Raw genomic sequence first — 26,473 nt, 5'->3', positions numbered from 1 at the left:
ACCTACTATGGTAGGTTGGTAAACAAGGTAGGGTTGGTAAATAGCAATGAGTCACTCTATCGGTTATTATTTATCGTGCAGGGAAGTGACACTTGTTTATCAGAAAAAGACTAATAAATATATATATCAAGTCCTACTAACAGTGCAGAATCTATGTGAACCATAGGCCATGTTTCATGTTCCATTGTGATGCCGGGAAGGTAAAGAAGTGGAGGGGGAAAATGGAGTTACAATCCAGGACAAAATCATAGAAGCTGTTCTGTAGAGCCATGTCTGTAGAGCTATACAGGCGGCTTCCTGAGGAGTGACAGCCAGTCACAGTGTAAGGCCATCATAAAGGCTGGCTACACAAAGATAATGGGGAAGAAGTTCCAGGCAGAGACAGGAGCACGCCATAGCCCTACAACGGGCAAAGGCTGGACAGGACCAAGAAGTTGAAAGGGAGTGTAGAACCAATCCTGTCAAAACCAGCCGAGGGTGTGGAGGGCAGGAGGTCAATGAAGGCCTTGTATAGGGCAAGGTGCTTTGCCCCAAATTTATTTCCATGGTCCAAACAGGAAGTCTTGAATAGATTTAACCAAAAGAGTACAATGGTCTGCTTTGCGTTTCATTAAAAAAAAAAAATTCTCCATTTGTTGTGTGGAGAGTAGATGAGAGAGGTTGTTAAATGAGAATATGGTGAATGGTGAGAGATTGCTTGGATGAGGGGAGAGAGGGGGGAGGAGAAAATGGACGATTCAAACGCTGGAGGATGTGGAGTTGACTAAGCCTGTTGACAGGCTGTACTGAGAAGGTGAGGGAAACTGGCAAATTCCAGGCCACCCCTCAGGTTCTCCCTGTCACCAGTCAGGGGTATAGAAATACCTTTCACCAATACAGGAGAAATGGGTTGGAGGGGGGCACACATTGGAAGTGGAAATTGACCTATTTGGGCCAAACAAGTTGCAGGAACGAGACTGAAACTCGGGAGATGCTTGGGCTGGTGATTCTAAGTCGCAAGATTCCGGATAAAAGTCACTGTCCATGGGGGAAAAAAAACCACCGAGGAAAGAGTCTGGAAATGCATCAGAGGGACCAGGACCAAAGTTGAGAAGCACCTGCATTGGAGGGACCACAAAGGGCAAGAAGTTCATGGTTTGGTCCAGGACGGAGAAGGGAAGCAGGGTGTGTTCCTCTAGACTTCAGGAGAACACTCATGTTTGGCAGGTTGGAAGGGCTGACTTGATTGGATTTTCAGTGCTGGAGCCAGAACCCAGAGCTTTGGGCCTGCCAAGCAAGAGCTCTAGCATTGAGCTGCTACCCCAGGGTGCACACTGCTGGGATTCTTGAGGGACAGGAAGAGGCTAACCAAGGAGAACCCACCTGGGATTCTAATCTCTGGTCACCAGCATCTCAGAAGTCTGCCTATGGTGATTGCCATAGAAACTCAGGTGGTGACTGGTCAGATGAATCTGCAAGTCAAAAGACCAGTGCTACCCCTCTGAGGTTTATGGAAAATTCTGATTTCGAGGCAAACTCCAATGGATCCCATCAGGGAGGTGAGGAACCCAGGAGCTTACCAAAACATCACTGTTCTAGCTTCTTATTGGATGTCATGATGCTACACACTTGGATCCAGTATTACACACCAGCTCAAATGCTTCCTTCAAATACTCCTCAAAATTGGCAGCATATCTTTTCAGTACAATTTTTCATAATCTAATAAAATGTAAAAAAAAAAAAAAGTTCATGTACTTTAACCCGGCATTTTTACTCCTCTGTGTCTTGAGAGCTAAGATAAATGTTCAGAGATACCCCAGAAAAATATTGTTTGCCATAGTGAAAACTGAGTTGGGCGCCTTTAAAGAGAAGGGGAGCCTTAAAGCATGGCCTATCAATTCAGTTGATCGAGGCCACTAGAAAGAAATGTGTGTTCTTTCTGAAACGTACAGATCTGAAAGGTAACTGTGGTTACTGTATGGCTCCTGTCCATCACGGACTTTGCTCTCTCCGTGCCCTGCCGAGGCAGCTCATGATTCAGGCTGTAGCCCACCCATGCTTTCCACTAGAGTCCCTGAAGGTGACGGTCAAGACCATTCTTACTTCTATAGTCGGACACATTGTTTGAAGTCTAACTACATCATTTTTTTTTCTATTACCCTTGAACTAACGACCAAGATCCCTAAGAAGAATAGTGAGGGCCTGACCATCTGGTCAACCACTGACTGACCACCCCTCTCTAGTATCGTTTCTTCTTCGCCTGGCTCCATTAACACTGACATTTTTATGTTCCTTGGGTCTCTGTGTCTGTTTTCCTACCACGAGATTGTGAATGTTTCTGGCATCATTCCTCAAGTATCTCAGATAGCACATCCTGAAGGGAGGCTTCCTGGTTCCGCAGATTATGTCTGCCTGCCATTTTGCTTCTCATCGTTGTGCACGTGTCTCTATTAGCCTTTCTCGTCCTATGTATTCCTGCATGAACTGTGCAATAAATATATAAGTAATAACCTATGCCAGTCGAACCCAAAGTCAAGGAGGAAGAGACTATTTATGACTTTATAATCGAGTACAATACTCAGGACATAGTGGAAGTCCACAAAATGCTTACTAAATGAGTAAGGCTGGAGCTGTGTCTTCCACACAGTAGGGCAGTAGTTACGTAGGATCAAGTTGGAAATGGGATTCCTGTTGGTCTTGTTAATTTTGATGGACCAGTGTACGTGACTTTCAGATTTAATCTAGAAGGAAAAAGAGGAATCTGAACTGGGCGTGTGGTACAGAGGCAGAAATATAGCCTCTGTTAAAGGCCAGTCTGGTCTACATAGTGAGTTCCAGGCCAGCCCGCGTGACATAGTGAGACCCCATTTAAAAGTAATTAAAAATAACTAAGTATAGTATATTTCTTTTTCTCCATCTAAGCCATCGATAAATTCTATAACCTTTACCTGAGAACTACATCTCAACTCTATTCTCTCTCCTTCATCTCCACTACCACCACCTGCTCTAAACCACCACCAACTTTTTTTTGGACTATGGAGCAGCCTCCACATTGGTCCCTGCTTCCATCTACCTTCCAATGTAGTCATTTCCCAAGAGATGGACAGGACAAGCCTTTAAACAGATTACATCTTGCCAACACCGCCCACACACACTTTAAGCCCATCTTTCCCAACATACCTAGGAACACACCTGGGATACTGTTCGAACCCTGGTCTTTTCCGAAAAGCTCTCTGACGTTTCGTAGAGTCTTCTCAGAAAATGCCTCTGCCCTCTGATGTGTTCCTCACACATCTCTGTCTTCTCCCACGCCAGGGCCTGTCCTGGCTGGTGTCTTTGCTGACAGGACTTTCCACACGCCAGCCATCTAATCCAAAGGTCCCACCCAGTCTTCACATCCCTCCACGGTAATTCTCAACCTAACTTTTTTGCCTATTTCAAGTGGCATTTTAATACTAAGTCCCTAAGACATGGTGAATAATTTTCTGTTGAATGAATGACTGCCTTCTTAAATTCATTCCACAGTGGGTTCCGGCCCTGTTACCTCACTGAAGGGACTTTCAGTCATTTCCAGAAACAACTCTGTAGTCTCAGTGTCTTACTACTGCTCCCTCCACTTCCCCCAAGGCATCCTTCTGAACCCGTCTTCCTTCTTCTGTGAAGACCCTCTTGTTCTCTGACTGACAGTTCTTTCTCTTCCCCTTGCAGCAGGCTCTTCTCACACATCTTCCTGGTTTAATCCTTCCTGCCTGAGAAGCACCAGCTCTCCCGAGACACCCAACATAACCTGTCTCTTAGCTACCTCTTAGGCCAGCTTCCCATTCATGTTTAAAATGTTCCCAAATTCCACATGTCAAGCCTCCTCATTTTCTGAAGAAAACTAGTTTGGCTGAAAAAAAATTTTCTTTAAATCTGAAATCTATGCTTCATCCAAGCCCCAGGCCCAGGAATTGGGTTAAGTTAATCTTGTTTTTTCTTTGTCTCAAGAATGAAGACATCATCTCGGCCTTTGAGTCAACTCCAGGCTCTTGGATTCAATAATTTCCCCATGTGTATTCTAGGCCCCTATGCTTTTCCTCACAACGTCTCTCTTAGTTCCAAAGCCATAGAACCGCAAAGCAGTAAAGTAGAAAGATTCTTTTGAGATTAGCTCCATCTTTTTTCCATTTATTTGTTTGTTTGCTTAGTTGGTTTTTTGTTTTGTTTTGTTGTTTGTTTGTTTGTTTTGAGACAGCATAGGTGGAGCTTCCTGTCCTGACAGTCTGGTCCCAAGCAACCAACTCAGAGGCTGAATACGAATTATAAAAGCTCGGTCAATAGTTCAGGCTTGTTAGTAGTTAACTCTTACATTTAAATTAATCCATTTCTATTCATCTATGCATTGCCACGTGGCTTGTGGTTTTACCTGTCCTCCAGCATCTCATGCTCCCTCTGCGGCTGACAGGTGTCTCTCCTGGCTCCACCCTTCCTCCTCCCAGAGTCCTCTGTGTCTGACTGTCCCACCTACCTATACTTCCGGCCTGGCTACTGGCCTGTCAGCTTTTCATTAACCAGCGAGAGTAGCACATATTCATAGTGTACAGAAGGATTATTCCACAGCAAGACGGAGTCTCCCTACGCAGCCCTGGCTGGCTTGAAAGCCCCTATGTGAACAATGCTGGCCTCAAACTCACAGAGATCCACCTGCCTCTGCCTACCAAATGCTGGGATTAAAGTTGTGTGCCACCACCGCCCAGCACCTAGCTCATTTGTGAGACGAGAAAACTGTCTCGTGCGTAAGGGGAATTTGTTCAGGTTAGCATTCACTTCGCAGTCTTCCAGCTTCCTTCCACACTCTTTTTTTGTCTCCAAAATGTCCTCGCCAGCTTTCTTTCCTATCATGGTGTTACGTCAATCACACTCTCTCCTGAAATGACTCGCATAGCCTCAAGAGCTCCAAGGGTCCCCTTAGAACAGGACCCCTGCTCACTCTCCCTGGTTGCGCTGCTCCCAGACTGGCGCTCAGATCCTCAGCCTGGCAGCTGAATTGCAGTTTTCATAAGCTGCCAATCTCACTGTTAGCCATGGAGATCAGAAGGGAGATGAATTAAAAAATAATAGTGTTAGAAAAAAAAATCAATACAAAGTAGTGGCTTCTAACTAGTAAAGTTGCCATTGAATGGCATGATTCTTCTCAGGAAATGGGGAGCTTCCTGTGAGCCTAGTGTGCAGGGATAACAGTCTAGAGAATACTGCAAAGAATTCTGGGAAAAGAGCTTCCTCGGTCATGGAGGTGAGCAAAAGCAGTTAGCCCCGGATTCCTTACAGCTCTAAGCTCCAACACTCAGCTTCTTCCCTCCACGCCCATTCCCTGTATGACCAAATATTCCCTCATTTGAAACGCATTTCCCTTTATTCTCTACTGAAAGGTTTATTATCCTGGTTTCCAAAAGGAATTCCTTTATTCTCTTTTGCAACTGGGAGCCAGAAGTTCATACTTTTCTTTTTGAAAAAAAAATTAAAATCATTATTATTTTACCTAGAATGTTTTGTCTAGATATATGTCTGTGCACCATGGCCATGCCTTAAGCCCATGGTGGCCAGAATTAGAGGTACAGACAGTTATGAGTTACCACATGGGTGCTGGGCATCAAACCCTGGTCCTCAGGAAGAGCTGTCAGAGTTCTGAACCTCTAAGCCACAGCTCCAGCCCCTAAATACTTTTATTTCAAATGTCCTCATGTCTCAGCTGCACTGTAGCCATCTTTACAAGGAGCGGGTTTCCATCCGCAGCATAGCGACCTCTTGCTTCTCCTTTGAGAACAGGAGCCACCTCATACTTCTTTGCTCGTTCGCACACACACACAATAACAGGAATAAAGAAGACAAAAAAAAAAAAACACTCACTGATACTCATGAAACAAGTTCTGTATTTTTTTTTTTTTGTGGCCATTTCATCAAGCCGTGGCTGAAGTCATATGGTATACCGAGAAGCAAAAACATATAGAAAGGGGGCAGGCTGGGTATTGAGAAAGGGAGACCAAGAGGAAACGTGAATCTCACGATGAAACGGAGGTAAGGAACCCTAGCACTTCCTTAAAGAGCACGCGTCACGGCTTCGAAGCAAAGAGACATTGAGCTGTGCTCATGCAATACCAGGCAGATGAATGAAAAAAAGTTGCCCCAAATATTTCCCCCAACTGATACAGCGTGAGATGTAAAGCTTGTTGTGCTTTCTTGTTGTACCTTTGACCTGTGATTTTTAACCCTTTGGTGCAATGTCAGGATTCTCTGACTTGCCTCTACCTGCCCTGGTCTATAGGAAGGGGAGAACAAAAGCATATCCATATGAGAGTATGACAGCGAAGGGAAAGTCTGTCTGGGGTTTGGGCTGGGGGTTTACACTAGAGAGGACATGAGACATACTAGAGACGTCCCTGTGAGAGATGACGCTGAAGTCAAGCTCCCCGCATTCTTCCTGCTTAAGATCTGGGCCCAACAACAAACAACTATATTGTCAGAAGTTGGTGGTGTGGCAGCTCACTCTCCCAAATCTTTCCAGAGAGGTAGTTTTCACTACTGGAAGATTCTTTATCACAAAGCAGAAGGAAGCCAAGGTAGAGATCCGCACCCCAGCCTGATGAGTGGCCAGCGTCTGACGTTAAGTCAGTGTGTTCTCTATCAGGGACTTCCTAGGATTCTACCACACTCAGAGAGGTCAGGTCAGGGAGAAAGAAAGACTCCCCTCCCGTGGAATCTGCAAGCATGTTCATCAAAAGTGCTTACCCTGCCAGCCGAGCTGCCGGCTGGAGCCTTGCTGCTTCTCATTCTAGAGATACTCGGTGATTCTTACCAGAACACATCATTCCTTCACTTCAGAGAAAGCTCATTTTCAAAAGAGAAAATGTGTCACGGTCTCTCAGTGTCTTCCTGCCCTGCATCCACGCTAGCCCAGCCACAGCCCTTTGGCAAGTTGAGTGAGTTTCCTTTCCTCTCTCTTTTCCATCGTTGAGATCATCTCTAAAGCATGTAAGAGGAGTGGAGTCAGTCCGGTGCTCAAAACTGTACCTCTTCTGCCTGCTGGTCATGTTGACCCGACCTTGGAGAACCCTGCTATGACTATAGCCTGTGTACCAATCAGATACCCACCCGATGTGCTGTGGTCTAGTCTCCCTGGAATCTTCTACGACCATGACAAGTGTGGCCTACAAGGGTGTGTATGTGGGGGGAGGTGGGGGGTGCATCATAAGCAGGACCGGTCCAGACCATAGACCTGCATTGCTTCTTCTATCTGACCTATTCTCCTGACCTAGATCCAGACTGGCTATGGTATGGGCTCTTACAGTTACCTTGATCTGTAAAATATTCTCAAAAGTACTTTTTCCTACTTTGATGGGTTTGGGATAAACACCACCTTGTTTTTGCTAGACCTTAGTGCTCTCTTCCAGGTCATCTCATACCAACAATCTCAGCACATATTTCAGATAGCAACTTCATCTCCGGAAGGGCTCCCCCTCCTCCTCCTGGTCTCTCTCTCCTTGGTCCTGATTGCTGTCCAGAAGGACTGCAGAGAGCTCAGTACCGGCCCAGTCCCTTCCCGCTGTATCATTTCCTCAGCATCCGACAGGGTCCTTAAACCACTGCTCCTTTATAGAAACATTTGGATTAAACAATAGCATCCCTCGGCCTCAGGCTTGCAAAGTATGGAGCAACCAAACTGTGTGACTCAGACTTTCCCACACATCTGACAAATGAATCAAGAGACTATGATTATTTAACATTCTTCCCTGAAGGGAAGGAGAGAGAACAGACACTCTGGGCCCGCTGCATGCAGCTGACCTCCCTGAGACAGGTTCTCCACAGAACCAGCTATCCTGACCTAACAAAGTCATCTCACACTTTCGCATCAAGAGCTGACCAACTGTGTGCTTCCTCTCAAAAGAAAAGCTTGCTTCGAAGTGAGTGTTTCTGCTGTGTGGGACACCACAACTCGACCAGGAGTGAGTCACTGTGGGCTAAGTATGGGCGTGCCATCGTGGGGAGACGTGGAGTGGTGCATCTGAGGTTGTGACACCCAGTGAAGCCCCAAAGAATAGCTTCTCCACCCATTCGGGGTTGAAACAATAAGCTATGAACTCGAAGAGGCTCAGCTGAAGGCGAAGCCAGTTAGCTTATTGAAAACCCTTTCTTATTAGCACTAACAGCGATTAATTACTGACATCTATGCTGATTTATGGACACCTGCTTAGCATCAACAGCACAGACCCACCCCTCCAATGACTTTAGTGATACAATGTCCCATTCATTTTGCCCGGTGAAGTCAAGACTTTTCTAATTTCCTGCGACCACCTTAGGCTTTGCGTATATCTTCCTCTTTTAAATTACCAACAGGCCTCAGACATATTTGCCTGGTTTTGAAAACAGCAGGAGGCACCGTTTGAACTTTCTGAAATGCATATACATGTCGGAGTGCACGCCTACGTGTGTGCGCTCTCTGTCTCTCTCTGTCTCTCTCTCACACTCACACCTACACACACACACACACACACAGGTCACTTTGAGCCAAGCACAATATGATAAGATCCTTGATTGGCAAAAATTCCCAAGACTTAACCCTCAGACGCGCACAACTTCTGTTTCCCTTCCTACTTAAAAGCTGAATCACAATTAGACAATTAGTGTTATTATTTATAACACTATCTTACAGCAACAAAGAAATATGAGATAAGTGATGACCAAAGTGACTTCAGAAGTCAGTCTAGGACATTATTCCCCACTATTAGTTCTTACCAATGTCAAGTGCAAAATTTAAATTAACAGGCACTTCCCTTATTGGAATGACTTCAGCACTTTTGCTGTCTTCCATTGATTTCTATTTACTTTGGCATCCACAGGCAAGAAGAATATATCTCTGTGCCTGACGAAGCCACCTACAACTTCACTGGGGTCCGTAGAGTGTCGGGATGAAATGTCGCTGTGCGTTCTTGTAAGGATTAACATAATACAAGAGTGCTATTTATGCGGCTCCTCTCCAGGCCTTACCTTCCCGTTAGTGTTGTATTAGAGCAATCTCCCTGCTGTATTTTCATACTAACAACTGGTCTAGAAGACTCGAATCTAGCAGTAAATACGCTGTCAGAAGCATTTTAATACTAAATGGTTTATCTGAAAATACTTCATCTGTCGGGTTTTCTGGGTCAAGGTTACTCTTCGAGCATATGGGAAAAGGACCCCCTTCAAGCATATGGGAAAGTCCCAGAGTCACTGTTTGAGGTGTGTGTGTATGCACGTGTGTGCACATGAGTGCATGTGTGTGTGTGTGTGCATGTGTGTGTTGTTATTAATCAGAAACAGCAATAGTAAATGTTTCTGTGGTTCAGCATTGCTACAGAAGAGTCAAAATAAGTTTGGGTTCTTTCCTAGGTTTGAGAATTTTCTGGGTTTTGTTTTGTTTTGTCTGCTCTTCATAAGTAATCCATCTCAGAGTTAGTTCATAGAGTTCAAAAATAAGAACAAAAGCAGTCAGAAGGTACCTTCAATCAAAATCCAAACCTGTTGTATATTCGATTCCCCTCACAAAGGCGATGAGCAGAAACCTGGACAATCACACTGTGTTGAGCCCTGTACCCTACATTCTGCCATTCCAGATATTTGCCAGTGCTCTGTGGCATCATCTTGTCAATGAAACTCAGCGTGAAGAAGCAAAGTTAAGCTAATTTTTAAAAAACTAAGCTTAACTTTAGAGAACCATAGAAGACATTGTCTCACTCTGCTTTCAAAACTAAAAACGACTTGGGTGATCCAGTATCAACCCGAACCTCTTCTTTGGGGCTGAGAGGTAGCGGCAAGAAGTGTCCCTGAGACAGAGGCTTAGAAGAAGAGGGACCTGGGCTCTGTCACCATCTCCAGATAGAGAGATAAGCTCTGTTTTCTCAGGAATGTCATAAACCAAGATATGTAAAAACTCAATCTGGAAGGTTCCCAGCCCTATAGGAGTCACTGTGGTTTTTCTTAACTTCCTATCTAGCCTTCTTCCATGGGCCACAGGCCCCGACAGGCTCCCAGAAACCTATGTGGCTCCATGCTGGGTGGGCAGAGGGATGTGGTAACGGAAAGGAGGCCCTTAATTCGGTTGCAGCCCAACCAGAACACCTGAGCTCACTCTCTGGTTGCAGAGAGGGGGGCCTGAGCTGTTTTAATGACCCCAGATAGCCAGGACTTCTGTTTTATGTCTTATTGCAATTACTTGGAAGCCAGGCTGGTAAGTCAAAGCCCCCCGTGGGGCCGCATGCGCGTTAGCTGTGGGTGTGTGAGGCCACATGCATGTTAATCATGGTTGTGCTGCTCCTTCAGATCCGCCAGGACAGGCGCCAGCCCAGTCCAGATTCATCTCTTTGAAGCATATGTACAGAGTCACTTCTTGGAAATTCTGAGTTACTCTGGAAGGATCCCAGGTACTTACTCGCCACCCGCTTGGAGCATCAGCTAATGAGACTGATGGAAAAACACTAGCCAGGCTCTGGTATAAATGGGCATTTCCCAGGGAGAAACTACACAGGAAAACTAACATGGAGTCTTCTGTCAAGGATAAGTGGTTTCCTACACAACTGTGGTTGGCAGACGTTGTTCAGCCAGGCTTTATACCTCCTCACCGCGACCTTCCCTTAGGCACTAGGCAAACCTTTCCCAGTTCCCAGGGGCTGGGAATCTAGCCATGGGCGGTGCTGACAGGGTCTTTCTCTCTTTTCAGAGTCTCAGTCAAGGGACAACTAAGTAGTGGAGTGGGTGAGTATCCAGAAAAAGAAACCCGAAACTGCACTGACAAGGACCAACGCTCTTCTCAGAGCAGCCACATAGACACAACCTTCAGTTCACAAGGCCAACCGCAGGAGGATAAAAGAGCTTCGAACGTGCATTTTTTTAAAAAAGGGACATAGAGTTGTCTAGGCCCAGGTATGGTTTCTACTTATATCCTTTGAACCTTTCCAGGTAATAGATGAATCTAAATGTGCTTGTCAACCACTTCCACATACAGGCAGTGAGGGAACTGTGTGGGATGTCAGTTACCATTTCTTTATAAATGCTGTCCCTAAAACCGACTGAGAAGTCATGATTGGGGATTCCAGATGTATTTGTCCATTACGTAGATGGCAAGGTAGCAATTAGTTTATTCACTCAGCAACCCACTTTTTTCTGCCTCACTTGCCAGAGACTATTATCAGTGGCCTTAAGTTACTACAGCTTCACAGGTTCGCTACAAGGGGGTTTCTCTATTGCCCATGTTTATAAACAAGAAAACTAAACACTGATATCCTAAGTAACTTCCCTGCGGTCTCACAGCAGTGGGGAGCTTCCCAAAGCTGTCTGGGCGTGGCTTGCCAGGAAAGTCCTGAGACTGACCACTTGGATGGCCCATTCCCATTGTCAAAGCTCCAGCTTCTCTGATGCCTGTGGGAAGGCTCTGACTAGGAACTTGTATCCTGAGGAACTCTGCTCAGTGCCTGGAGGAGGAAAAAGTGTGTAACACAGACACCTGAAGATTTATTTCCTAAAGCTACAGAAGGAGGAGGCAGAGCTGATTCAGGTCTCCAGGCTTTCTAGATTTGACACTTTCAGGAGGAGAGTTGTTTACCATAACAGTTCTCAGGGGAAAACAAGAGCCAGTAATAAAAGCTTCAAGAGATGCCAAGCTGAACCACCCCACAAGAACCACAGGAGCCATTGTTTCAAGCCTGAATGACTGGACACACAGAGCAGGCAGGAAGAGCCCTGAGGGCACAGCTGGGCTCCCCACCATGTCAACAGTCAACCACCAGGGCCCCTGGGATTACAGCATCCCCATTGCACCAGGCAGGTGAGGTTTCTAAAGGGCTTTCATGAAGGGTCTTTCTCAGGTGTCCAGATACAGTGCATAACCCTTATCAGGGCAGTGTGTCTTCAGTTCAACCCCAAAACTATGAGGGAGCTTTGCTTTTACATCTGTGAGCAGTGGGTATCTGTAGTCTTGAGCCGCTAAATTAACCACCTGCAGTTATCAAAAAGGGATAAACATGGGCGGGAAATGCAGGTGAGAGCTATTATCATGGATAAAATGAGTTCTCTGACCCGAGAGGTGTTCAAGCACCGTTTGGTCCAGATGTGGCCAAGGGAATTCAGGCATCCAGATGCTTCAGCTAGACCAACCTAGTCATTCACCATGGTCTCCTGGGCAACTTTCAAAGAACGCATCTTAGTACGCCTGTGCTGGATAGGGAGGTCCACCAGGCTGGGAAAAACACTTAAAGAATCAGTAATTCAGAGATCCTAGGGCTTTGGAGAATTGGTAATCTTCACACGGGATGGCATTTTTGATCCCTTTGATCAGGAAGGCTGTGATCTCCTACCAAGGTTCCGAGTCTCACCTACCACATCTGTCCAGGTAGAAAATGGCATGTGTAGACAACTGGCCACTGGGGGGGTTGGTTTTCACCCCCACACAATGTAGCGCTTTGCATTTTTGCTGACGTTCCCCCTACCCCCAAAAGAAGCATGCAGAAATGAATCATTATTGAAACAATTTACTTTCGGTTAGTGCATGAATGCCTTCCCATGATGCTCTGATGCTTTGTTTGTCCTCCTATAAAAATTATTTATGACCCAAGTGTGATCTTTTAAATCAGAATACTTATTCCTGAAATCAAAGCTCGAGCATGCTAATGCAAGTAGAAACCTGGATAATTTTTCAAAGCCATGTTGAATATTCAAAAGCTGGGACTGAAGGAAGGCGTTAACATTAATTAATATTTGAAGCCGTAAAATAAAAGCAACAGTGAAGCTAATTTTGCAGGACAATTAATCATGAGTCTTGCTAATTACACATGGGATTTTGCAAATGATTTTTTTTTCCTCAGGTAGCAAAGTAAAAATGATAACCCACTACCCATCAAAATCATTGGCTTCTCACCAATGTCCCCAGCAAGAGCAATTAGTGCAGACAGCAGAGCCCTGGTAATTGCGTGCCAAGAGAGGAGAGCGGTAGGATTTTAATTGCTCTAAATAAAGACCACTTGCTCATATGTACACCTGACTGTCCAAAACAGCTCTGCAAGCCAGAGCAAGCATGCCACCACTTCCAGGTGCCCACATAAAAATAACTCTGTGGGAGCGCTGTTCTCCCAGCAGCCCGTGCAGTTTCTGGAAGAAAACATCAATATGTATTCACACTCTGAACTGCAGTGTCATCACTGACTATAAGAACCAAAAAAAAAAAAAAAAAAAAATCACCCACTTGGGAAAATGTGCATATTCTTTATATTTGCCAAATATTTATTGCTGACATTTTTTTTGAAGAACTTTAACTATCTACAAGGTGCCAAGGGCTTCAAATTTACTGAATTTTAGGATCCCCAATAAAATGTTTTTAACAAGACATCTCAAGAGGGCATAAAATAAAAAATTACCATATTCATGAGTGTGAGCCTCTAAGATTGCAATGCTATAAACTGGATGTTTATAATTTGCTTGTGGCTTTCTTAATTAAAAACTGGTAATTAGGAACTCAAGTACTATTTTTGCACTTCATCTCTCCCACTTTTCATGCCACCGCTGCTTTTCAGTTTAATACGTGTACACACGGATGCACACAATTGCAAATGATCAATAATATTTAACTGTGTGTCTAAAACCTAAATGATGATGGATACATTTAAATATTGCTTTCCAGGACATTATTATTCCAACGGCCATGCCGCGGCTTAAGCATTTAAACACGGCGGCTCCCATTGCTTGCTCTTCCTAACATGCACCATTTACTCTCGTTTTTAAACGGAGCTGCTGAATAGCTTTCCAAGTGCTATTCCTACTCACTGTCTCCCCAGACCCTCTGCTTGCCCTTGCATGGTTAACTACACACCCTGAAAGTTCAGTCCCCCGCTCTCCCTGCCCTTAGCTTTCTGGAAGGGAACGGTCACCTTAACTCACCCCCGCACTGTCTTGGCACTTCCGGAATGGTGTGCCTGGTTTACTGCACCAGAACGGAGAGCAGCAAGCAGGATGGAGGGGGAGCTGCTTCCTTGGCTCGGCTGCCAGCAGATCACAGGTGTGAGCCTGATGCCCAGAGGTATTTCAGATGGCAACACTAGCCTGGTGACTTGAATGGTGCAGAGCTTTTCGGCAGAAGCCAAAAAGTCCTGTCGTTTTGTGGGTATTGTTCACAAACGGCAGCTTCTTTACCTGGCCTCCTTGGTGAATTGCTTTTGACCGGTCTTATGTTTTAAAGGAAAAATCTTTAAAGGTGGGTGCTCAAGGAGCGACCATCAGGCCACGCTGGGGTTAAAATTCCCTTGAGGTTGTTATCCGCATACATCTCATGAGACCTTATCTTTCTCCCTCTCCTCTTACCCTCACAAATATCAACCCCAGAGAGCATAGATAGATAGATAGATAGATAGATAGATAGATAGATAGATAGATCAAGACAGATGATAGATAGATAGATAGATAGATAGATAGATAGATAGATAGATAGATGATAGATAATACGTGAGTCCAAATGACTATTATTTGCTTAGAAGCATTTTTACCAAGACTTGAAAAATCTACTGTTTGTTTTTTGAGAAAGATTTTTAGGAGGACCTAGAATGAAATGATCTTTCCCCTCCGAAAAATAAAACTCCACTAAAAAACAAAGCTATAGCTACATCTCAGATGGGACCAGAGGATGGATGTTAACATAAAATGATTGACTAGAAACAACACTTTCAAGGTTCATTATTTCAAAGACATACTATTATTCTGAGTTATAAAGAAATCAAGTGTAGGATTCTTGAAATTTCCTCTTTAGGCAAAAATTCTTTGAGAAGTCTGGGTGTTCGTTCCTAAGTTCCCAGCTTGTCTGGCACTGCCATTGGGAGATCGCTAACATACCACTTACATTGTCACTCATTACTGAACAAGGGGAGGATGGGGAAGTCCTGGATCAAAGTGTATACTCTTCTAACAGCAATGTGAATAAAAGGGTGTTATAGTAATAAGGGGTTGGGTGTGACAACAGTTTCCAAATCAAGGGTCAAGTCACCTCAGAGTTTTCCTAGATTATAGCCACTCATTAGGGGAACAGAGGAGAGCTGAGGGTGACCTTTGCCCCACAAAGCCCCCAGGACATTTCGTGATTTTCCTTAACTATAGCATCTGCAGCTTTGTTGGCACTGTTTAACACCATGCAGACTTCCATTGTAATAAGCAGATCTATTTACTGGCCCTTTGATGGAGTCTATGGTGCCACATCAATTACAGGAGGCAGAGAGGATGACAAGCAGGCTTCCTGATCCCCACCCAGTAAAGAAACAACTTTTGTGCACACCTATCAAGTAAATAGCAAAGAAAAAAACAAGAACAAGAAGCGAAGTAGGGGTGTCAAACAACAACCCGTTTATACTGGGCTCAGTGACTCTCTTTGATTCTCGGTCTGTGTTCCCTGGGTCCCCAGGAGGACCCACTGCTAGGTCTGATATTGTTCATGAATCCTCTGTAGCCCAAACAGTGCAAACATTGTGCGTTCATACACGTTCGAGTATTTACGGGTTCAACTGTATAGCTTTTGTGATACTCAAAGATTCTAGTCCAGATAAGGCTTAAAGTACTAAAAGAGACGGTTGCTTGGAGCTGCTCCATTCTGACTTCTCTTGTAAGGGACCATCTAGTAACACCGTCTCTAGAGTCCAGACAAAAGAGCTCCAAACAAGCTGTCCCAGCAGCCACAAAGGAAGAAAAAGAAGATGATGTTTTCCTCTGTTACTGGCAGAGCCACTGGGACACCTCAGCGGTCTGCACAGAAACAGCTCTTTCGTGAGTCTGAGTCTGCCTACTTACTACCATATCAACATTAAAATTTTTGTCTGATTTCAAAATGAGCTGTTGCTATATTCTTCACATTGGTAGCCTTATATTCTTAAAGTCTCTCAGCTCAAATCTCCCTTCCTTTTTTAAAAGGCATTTTAGGCATGTGTACGTGTGTGTGTGTGTGTGTGTTTATGTGTACTGTAGATATCCAGGTGCCCTCCAAGGCCAGAGTATATTGGATGCCTGGAACTGGACTTACAGGCTACTGTGAGGCCCCTGCAAAAGTAGTGTTTTTAACCACTGGGCCATCTCTCCATCCCTCCTCCTTTTTAGTATTTTCTTTTTTGAGATAGGGTCTAATTACGTAGCCCTGAATTCACCCTCAAAATCCTTCTGTGTCCACCCTATGAGTGGCCAGAATACAGGTGTGCATCGTCACTGACTTTTAAGGGGCTGGCGAAATCAAACATAACCCCGGTCTGCTAAAATAAGAAAGTGGAAATGTAAAACCCCAGACCATAAAACTTCTACAACAAAAAGGAAAGGTTGCATGACATGAGCGGAGCCGGGAGGGTTTGGGGGGCCATAAGAATTTAAAAAGCACAGGCAAAAAAGAAAAAGAAAAGACAGACAAACTAAACTGCATCAAGCTAAAGAGTGTCTGCTCACAGAAGAAACTACAAACAGAGCGAAGAGACAAGGAGCAGCAGGGGAGAGGATATCTGATCTCTACACCTGACAAGGGATTTCATCCAGGACATCAGAGAGTTATACAGTTCAACAGCTGAAGGTGCCAAAGCAAAAACCAATAACCCTATTGAAAAATGGGCAAATGAGCTAAACAAACACCTCTTAAGGGAAGACCCTGAGGACAAAAGATGGCTCAGCCAGTAAAATGCCTGGGATACACGCGTGAGGAATTGTGGTTGATCACAAGACTTTATGTTGAAAAAACGAGTTTGTCTTGTTTTGTTTTGTTTTGTTTTAAGAAGCAGAATGAATGTCCTTGTAATCCTAGTGCTGGGGAGGTGGAGGCAGAGAGATCCTGGCGCTCAGTGGCCTGGGAGCCTAGTAGATGCGTCCCAGAGCAGACAGAGAGCGAGACTGAGGAGCAACAAGCGGAGATGACAGCGTCCAGAAGGCTGTGTGATGGGACGCTGAGAAAAAGAAAGGCATGTGAGTGTGAGCTGGGTGGAGCCCGCCAAGGTGCACTGCAGAGCTCTCGCCCCCTTCTTCACTGTTTACATTTAGGTCATGGCAAGCATTTGATCTGGTGTCCAACAAGACAACTCAGGACATGGAAGCAGAAAAGACAGAGACGACCTGGGTGGGGGAGGGAGAGAAGCGGGGAGGGAAGAAAGGAACCAAATACTTATGGAACCTCAAATACTTATGCTGTGCTATAGTTACCACAGAAGTGGACACCACATGGTGCTTCCTTTCTCAGAACTTTGTGTACTGACCCAAACCGTATAAAGTCGTCACGTGGTTATTAAGCAGTGTGTTCTGAGACGTTTCTAGCAGCAAAGGAAGCAGACTGTGTACATTAAGGCAACAGCAACCTTTGTAAAGTTTTGCCTGGGGCTGGGTCTAAGTGTTGGTGGCTCCGGGGAAGGAAAATCAAGCCCTCTGAAGTTATGCTGAGGAAGGCCTTCAGCTTCCACACGTATGACCTGTGCAGGTAAAGCCTGTGTACTCCGCCCCTCCCTTTCTGGGCCAACCATATGATTTTCCAAGAGCAGGAATAGAAACTTAGTTGCCTCTACAATATCCAGAGCCTGGCTTTAAATGAAATAACACTGTATGGACAACCCTGAAAAGCCAGGAAGGGGAGAAAGAGAAACATCAAAGTAAGAGTTGTTTGGAAAAGAGGACAAACCCTGGTTCCACCATCCTTTGTTTCTTGACTTCTGGAAGGCCCCAGCTTCAGAGCCAAGACCTCCTTCCTTCCCCAACAAAGGGGTTTATCCTAAGCCACAACCCTCATCTTTTCCTGTTATAATTCACTCCTCCTCTTCCGGCACCTTGAGCTAAACAGATCTGCCCTCTCCTGTCCAATGTCAACTTGTCCGTCCCCGAAGCTCTGATCGCAGGAACAGCCGTTCCTCATCTCCGTTGCGTTTCTGGTCCACTTCTCTTTGACCTTTTAAACAAGTCGTTGACCCACTTTCAAACAGGGAGCTCTCAGAAGGCACAAGGAAAGGGAGAGGACCAACAGCAGGCCTGTCACCAAGAAGAAATGGCCAAGTAGGGGCGACTCTACAGGCCTCTGCCAAGAGCGGGAGGAGCCTTAAAACCCCAGAGAGAATGGCCCGTCTTTAAAAACAATCCTTCCTTTTCTGTTTTCTGGATATTGGATCCATTTTCATGTTTTCCTTCTTTGACCGGTCAGGCGTTATCTGGCAAACTATGCTGGGACTTTCCTGTGTTTCTGTGACACCAAAGATTCAAATACAGAGCCCTGTGCTTGCTGGCAGGCAGGTACCGTGCTCTCCAGCCCAGAGTTATCTTTATATTGGTGTGGAACATAGCAGAGAGGCTACATGTGTAGCCTGTAATTCTTGTGATGGGTCAAAATAATAAAACGCTCATCAAACAAACTTACAAGGATCTCAGAACACTTCATAAGGATTGTAGTTTGGGAGGAATGAGAAGGATCTTGGCAGCCAGAACAGCATTCCTTTGAGAGTGTTGGTCATCTTTGAGGGGAAGATAGAACAGCCAGTGAATCAGAGTTCACAGGAGCTGAGGTAGTGATAGAGTTAAGCTGATCTTTCAAGTTGGGGAGAAAGGAAATCAAAGGAGTCCGGAAACCTAAGATGGCGTGACACATGCCCAGAGATGAAGGGACTGAGCAAAGCCCATGAGGCAATATGGCATGTGTGGGAGGGGTGACTCCAAAGGAAAGGTGTAATTCAGTTTAGAGAAGCACTTCTCAACCTTGGCTCAGCTTCTTTCTCCCAGCATTCTGTTCTGTCTACTCCGCCTACCTAATTTTCTGTCCTATCAGAGGCCAAGCAGTTTCTTGATTACTTAACCAATGAAACAACAGATAGAAAGATGACCCTCCTCCATCATCCATTACTGCTGCTGAGGCGGTCACTCAAAGTGACCAGTGACAGAGCATCATCTTTACCTGGCATCTCCCACAGGCAGCAGTTCTCAGTGGTTAAGGACACAGGAGCACATGCTCCAACTTCAAAGGATGGCTCTGCCATTTGCCAGTTCTGATCAAATTATTTAGCTTCTCTAGTCCCAATTTCTCATCCACAAATAGGAAATAATAAAAACTAGATATAAATAATCCATTGTATCTTAGAACACATTTTACTTTAAAATTAAGCAGTCTTACAAAAACCCTAATAGCCAGGAACACAAAAAAAACTATCAGTAAAATATTATAAATTCAAATGTTAGAAGTACATAATAAAAATAATAATACATCACAACAAAAATTGACTATCTAGGCTCATTCAACATTCAAAACTCAATTAAAATGATTCAGTGTATGTCTTAGTTACTTTCTATTGCTGTGAAAAAGCACCATGACCAAGATAACTCATAAAAGAAAGCATTTGATTGGACTTAACCGTTTCAGAGGGTTTGAGTCCATGCTAATGGAGCAAAAACATGGAGGCAGGAAAAGTTGAGGCTCACATCTTAACCTTCAATGTGGAGGAAGAAAGACAGAGAGACACAGACAGACAGACAGACAGACAGACAGACAGAGAGCATATTGGAAATGGGGTAAATCTGTTGAAACTTCAAGCTCACCATCAGAGACCCACCTTTTCCAACAAGACCACACCTCTCAATCCTTTCCAAACAGTTCCAGCAACTGTAGACCAAGTATTCAAATATATGAGCCCATGGGGGCCATTCTAATTCAAACAGCTACAGTGTGTTAATAGACATGAAGGAAAACTATATGGCCATTAAGAAAAATATACATAAATAGAATACATAAAGAACTTCCAGAACTTAAAAATAAAATAAGCAAGAAAGCAGAAGTTTTGAAAAGACATAAGTGTCGGGGTCCACTCTACGTTGGGCTGCTATATGTCGTGAGCCACCTTTTTGGGGTGACTTCTGCTATGGTCCTAGCCACAGCAGATTTGCACATTCTGGAGTAGGGGTGTGGGGATTAGAAATGTTGGGTAGGAGGAACAGAGATAAGAAGGAACACAGAGACATAGGAGAATATCAGTAGGGCCACTCAGTGCCTCTTGTATACTGAGTTTTGAGTTCTGAGTCCTGAGTTCGCCTGTATTTAATTTTGCATACATTTGTATACTCCAATACAATAGGGGGAGAAGGCAAAAGACTACAAAGGACAACTACAACAATTACTTGCTTCAATACTTTGAGCCATTAGTTCCTGAAAAAAGGATTCTGTTGTTTAGGCAGTGAACCCACGCTAGACCAAGTATCCTGAAGGCAACCACTCCCAAGGTCAAACCTCCTTTTTCAAAAGAAGGAGCAGAAATGTGCTTGAATTCTCTGACCTTTGGTCAGGGTGGAGAGGACACACCTCTATGGGCCATCTTAATGTCCAAAACACCAAGTAACCACACCCTAGGTCAGGGTGTGTAGCCACAATTGTGGTCAGCAACTGTGAGCACCCTCAAACTCTATGACCTTCAGACAAGGTAGAATAGGCTCGCATTTTGGAGCTTCCACAACAGAGAAGATGTTCAGATGGCAGATAAACCTTTGAAAATATGCTTAAGATAATTAGTTGTTAGAAAATGCAAACTGAAATGACTGAGCACCATTGCACACCCATTCAGATGGATAAAATTTCAAAATCTGATATTGACTAAATTGCCACAAATGCCTTTCCCTTACTGCCGTCATTTCCCAAATGCCGTTTATTATGAAGTCAGCAGCTTTTCCAAACTCTCCTACATGGGAGCTATTCTTGCCACAGAAGTATTTATGGCTACTCTAGAAAATATAAAGCATTGATATAACAGTCTTTTGCTTATATTTATGTCTTCATGCATTCTCTGTCTACTTCAAAATAACTGAGGTAGCTTTATTGTAATTTCATTAACTAAATATTGAGTTCCTATTACATGTGAGGGGCTGGGAATATGAAATGAAATAATAGCCTGTTCCCAGGCAACCCAAAAGCAGAAAAGAGCACAGACTGAAGCTAGAGAATGCTACGGGGAGGACCAGGGCACAGCATGGGGAGGACCAGGGCACAGCATGGGGAGGACCAGGGCACAGCATGGGGAGGACCAGGGCACAGCATGGGGAGGACCAGGGCACAGCATGCACTGGACCCAGGACAACAGCTCTGCTTCCTTCCTGGAAGCCTTAGACAGTAACAGAGGCCATCTGCTGTTTGTTTCTTATGCAGTCAGCAATAAGCAAACCTTCACCACATTTCACCAAAATATGAGGTTTCTCTCCACAGTATCCAGTCCATAATTCAATTCAATGTTGACATTTTCTACCTGTAGACCCCCAGATTGAGAGCATGGTCTCATAAGACCGTCCTTTCCTTCCACAGGTTTTTAAACGATAGAAGGAGACCGCATATGGGCCTCACCACTGGAATGTTCGATAAGGACAGGACATATTGTACAAACAGGAGCGGTATTAAATATTGCTCAAGATGTCTGTAGAAGCCGGTCACAAAAGATCTGATGCCCGATGTGAAGAAGCTCATCCCAGAAGCGGGGGCATGCCAAAACCCACTCTAGAAAGACATGTCTGGCAGACTGTGGCGGATGGAACTAGATGGGGCTAGGTGCATGGAGGCAGATGGCAGTTCTAGGACACTACAGGTAAGAGAAAGTGGGTAAGAGGACCGAGACAGAACTTAGAGAGTTTCTTAGAGAAACAGAACCAATAGAGTATACACTGGAAGAAGATTTATTAGATTTGCTTACAAAAGTCAAAGTAGTCCAATAACAGCAACAGCTGCCTCACACCAGAGGGGCAAAGAACCTGGAAATTCTAAGTCCGTGCAGCTGGAGGTCTCAATAGACACAATCTCCCACCAAAGGCCTGGGGGATTCTGATTCGTCTTCAGTCGATCTGAAGAAGTTGATTCTGTGATTAGCAACAGTGGGAACAGACTAGATGAGCTCAACAAAGAGTGGAAGTAGAGTAACACAGGAGAACCAAGTTTCCCTTCTTCCCGGTACTGGCCATAGTGGTTTCTGATGAGCAACACCCGCTCCTTCTCACCATTTCTCACAAGAAGTGCATGGTTTTCCTCCAGCTGTTTCACAGATTTTTCTTTGTCCTTCATTAGTTGACTATGACGTATCTAAGCATTATCTTTTGTTTTTTAATCCTGATGGAAGATTTTTGTCTTTTGTCAAATTTAGGAAGTTTCAAGTCATTATTTCTTCTTCAAAGATCTTTTTTAGTAACCTTTTTCCTTTTCTCATCTGAGATGCTGCTAACACAAATATTAAATACTCCCTTTATGTGCAGTGAATTTATCTTATAACCCTTCATTATCTCTGATTTTTGTGACATTACTGTTACTCATTTTACTCCTCCATATGTTGTGATTTTAATGCATCATTATTATTTATGTAAACAGTTATGTTATGGATACAAAGTTAAAGATTTATTTATCTTTATTCCATATTTTCCTGACATTTTTTCTTTTCTTTTCCTTGAATTTCTGGCATATACCTTCTTTCTTCTGTCTGGGGAACTTTTAAAACTTTTTCAAGGCCACATCCTGTGTTTTGTTTCTGAGAACCTCCATACTTCTTTCATTTTGAAGGTTCTTATTTACATTATCCTATTTGATGAAGACTCTGTAGGGTATATCTTTCTGGATGTAGGTCTCAATTTCAGGATAGTGTTTAGTCCCATGACCTTGGGATGATGTAGGTGAATATGTCACTTCCTGGATGCAGATATGAACATACTGCAGGTGAGCATGTAAGTGCACACCTCAATACCAGCCTCTGCCCAACTCACTTCACCTGTCAGAGACTCCATCCACATGCTAGTCTTTTTTCTTACACATTATACTTTAAAAGAAGAATGATTTTATTATTTCTTTGTAGTTTACATGCCTCCTCATGTTATTTAAAGTGTTTTATAACAGTACTAATAGATTAAAAACCATGATCTAATCTAAACTTTCCACTTATACATTCTTAAAGAAAGAAGTGTCTTTTCTATGTCTTTTGATAATTGTTGAATATTCCCAGAATATGATTTGGACATCCAGTTGGTTCTCTGAGCTGAGAGTCACTGCTGTATTGACGACCTACATTTTCCATCTAAGGACACCAAGCAAAGGAGGGTGACATCTTCCCACTTCATTTGAGTGTGGATGAACTATTTAGCCATGGGTATTATATGGTAGAATGAATAGGCATTTTTTTATAAAATTCAGACACAGCTGGGTTTAGTCTGGCTCCTCTGCTTTTTATGTATTTGAACATGAGTAAATCTTTCAACACTTCCCTGTCTATAAAAGTAGGCTTGCATTATTTAACGCAAAGATCTTCCTCTCTTTGTATAAATGAGTCTACAGGATAGTGACGAAACTTGGTATAAAATTTGAGTGGCACATACCTGCCCCTTTGACACCTAGGATTTAAAATTCAGTGAGAATGCCTTCATTTCAATAACTATTAAATTTTTTTAACCTTTGTATTTATGAAAATCCACCATAAATTCCAACTTCTACTAGAACAGTGCCGTGAAAAAGGGAGACTTCCGTACTGTCAAGGATCGCTAGTGCTCAGCAGATTCTCAGCTCTCTGAGGATGCATCCAGTAGACAAGTAGGACACACATTCTAGTTAGAATTTGCTGTTAACCATTTGCCTGTTAAGATGTTAAACAGAAGCTATAGAAATGGTTTAGTATTTAAGAGTGCTTCCTGGGACACCCTTGTCAGGTGGCTTACAATCTGTTCTCCAGCTCCCAGGAATCTGATGCCTTCTTCTGGCCTGCATGGGCACTCTATTCACACACATTCACACAACATACACACTCATGCACACACACACATGCACACACACACTTCAATCTTTTAAATATTTTAATGGTATCCTTTGTTATGGATATGCAATTACATTACCAAGAAATTATGATATGTAAAAAGCAGTTTATCTAAGGGATGATAAAATGATAGGTTTCAGACAAGCACACAAAGATGTGGGGGGGGTGCACATGTGTGTGCAGACGCACATCCATGTATTTGTGGAGGACGGAGGCATGCTGTGTTTCTCTCTGAATCACTATTCACCTTAATTTTTGACCTAGGATCTCTCACTGTTCCTGACGCTCACCAGTTCAGCTGGACCACCCAGCCAACAATCCCCGATCTGCTCCTACCTCCCCGTCAGTCCCAATGCTGGGATTATAGGCACATGAAGCATCACCTGGGTTCTGGGGACCAAACTCAAGTTCTTATGCTGGCACAGCAAGTCCTTTACCAGCGGGGCAGTCTCAACTGAACAATGTATAGTCATTGGTACTGTAGATAATTTCTTGGTTTTGATATTTTATATAGTAGCACATAAATATTATTATAGTTGATGTTAGAAAAAGCTTTGGCTTCAGTCTGTTCAGAATATTGGGAAGTAGCCTGTATAGCAAATGCTACATTATGTCTTCATTTACTGTTTTAGAAAAGAAAATAATTATTTATTATGAATGAGCTTTGTGTGAATATAGAAAAGGTTAAGAGTGTTGTATTGAGTAACAGAATACTGCACCAAAGAATTTACACTTCAAATCGAAATGCATTAGACATGTTAATATGCCTAAATGCACAAAGGGAATTTAAATACGATGATTAATTCATCACCTGTTGACAAACAACATTTTAGACTTAATGTTAGAGGCAAAATGTTTTCACAAAATGGCCAGTCCCAATAAATATGCCAAACGTGCCTGTAAATAACGGGCTAGCCTGTTACTCGGCACCTTATAACTCTCTGAATTCAATCTCCTCTAAGTACCATGAGTGCTGCAGAGGAGGGTAATAGCGACACAGAGAGACCACTGTCTGCAGGGGAGAGATCCCAGGCCTGGAGATGGGTGGGCCTGTATGGTGAGATCACCACTGCTGCCTGAAAGCTGACGTAAAATCTGAGAGGAAGTCACCAAGTGTGTATCAGAGCATTCCTGAGTAAGGCCTACTGTCTGGAGCTAGGTTCTAGGCTTCTGTAAGGGCTTATGGGGGGGTCACAGTCATAATTCCCTTATAAAAGTATATATGATTTCACTGCTAGGTGCTATTTCAAAATCATCTATTAATTTGAGAACATAGATTATCGTCAGCTTTTAGCTAGTAGGTAGCTAATAAATCTAATGTATGAGTAAGTATGATTGGTTTCTGGACTTTTCCTTTCAAAGGCAATATTAATGGTTCACGTTATTGTGTTCTGACTGTTACATGACTGAGTGTCCGAAGAATAAACATCACTGTCAGATAGGGTTCCAAACATAACAAATGAGAGGAAAACCAATGCTAGTGCCACGTGGGCAGGCTCCCTAATCCTCCATGCTCAGCTCCTCACACCCACTTCTAAACCTAGGATTCAAGACTGATCTAACCCTTCCCCTCTCCAGTTTCATAGCTTTAAGAGAGTCAGCATCCCACATCCCATTGTACACCATGTTTGCTGGGGTATATCTGAACTTTTTAAAAAACCAAAATTTCTAGCATCAATACCCTTCAATATGAATAAGACAAGGATACTTGATCTTTCATAATGACGGTGCCATGACTGAGTACAATTCTGCAGTGTCTCATATGAAACTAAGTCAAGAATAAATTGCGGTTCGAGTTAAGCATGTTTTGTTGTCATTTGAAGATTGCCTGAGTTTTATATCCAATTTAATACTGTGTCCTGAGCAACTAACGCATGGAGCATGGAAATCAGAGCATCAAGTTGTTCAGAAAGGGTTTCTCTGGAGAGTTTGATCGATTTGTCTTGGCATCCACTGCTACTTCTAATGAACTGTGTGACTTCAAGCTGATTACTTCCGTCTCCCCATCTGTACAATGGGTACTGCGTTAGCTTACTATCACGAAGACAGACCATTTTACACAAAGACTTGAGGTCTGCACCCCCAGGGAGTAACTTGCATGTTGTTTTAGGTTTCTTGACCATGGTGATAAGATGAGGAAACATCTCATCATGTGTGTAGAGAGATGCTAAGCACCAGCATCTTCAACTGGGTCTGATACAAAATGGTTCACTCTGAATTAAATGACTTATCAAAACAAAATACCCTACCACAATCCTTAGATGAGAAAAGATTGCTGCCCTGAACGAGAGGATAAATTTCTCTCTGCGATTCGTGCCGAAGAAGCAACATCCTACACAGAGAATTTTAAATGGGAAAGGAAAGGGAAGAGGAGTTATGCAGGACTCCCGCAGCATCGCCAAGGTCACCGAAGCATTTGCAGGAAATGCGTGCTGGTGCAGAGAGAAGCGGGTCCTGGTTGTGGAACCCTGCACTGGGTAGCACTCACAGGAGATACAGCGGCAGAGGCCTCTGTCCCCTTGCTTCAGGCCCCTGCACTGCAGCTTCTCCCTGGCTTGTTTATTTACCCATCAGGAACCGTAAGGACCTTTACTGCATAAAATGCCAAGTGTGGTGGTAATTGACAGCAAACGATCCATGTCTACCAACAAATAAAAGACTAACGTAATAAACATAGAGATATGAGTGTTTAATGACCTTCA

This window comes from Alexandromys fortis, unplaced genomic scaffold (assembly GCF_014885135.2).
Source record: "Alexandromys fortis isolate MF-2015 unplaced genomic scaffold, M_Fortis_MF-2015_v1.1 scaffold_8_1_9099942, whole genome shotgun sequence".
Classification (NCBI taxonomy): domain Eukaryota; kingdom Metazoa; phylum Chordata; class Mammalia; order Rodentia; family Cricetidae; genus Alexandromys; species Alexandromys fortis.
This window is presented reverse-complemented; position numbering follows the sequence as displayed.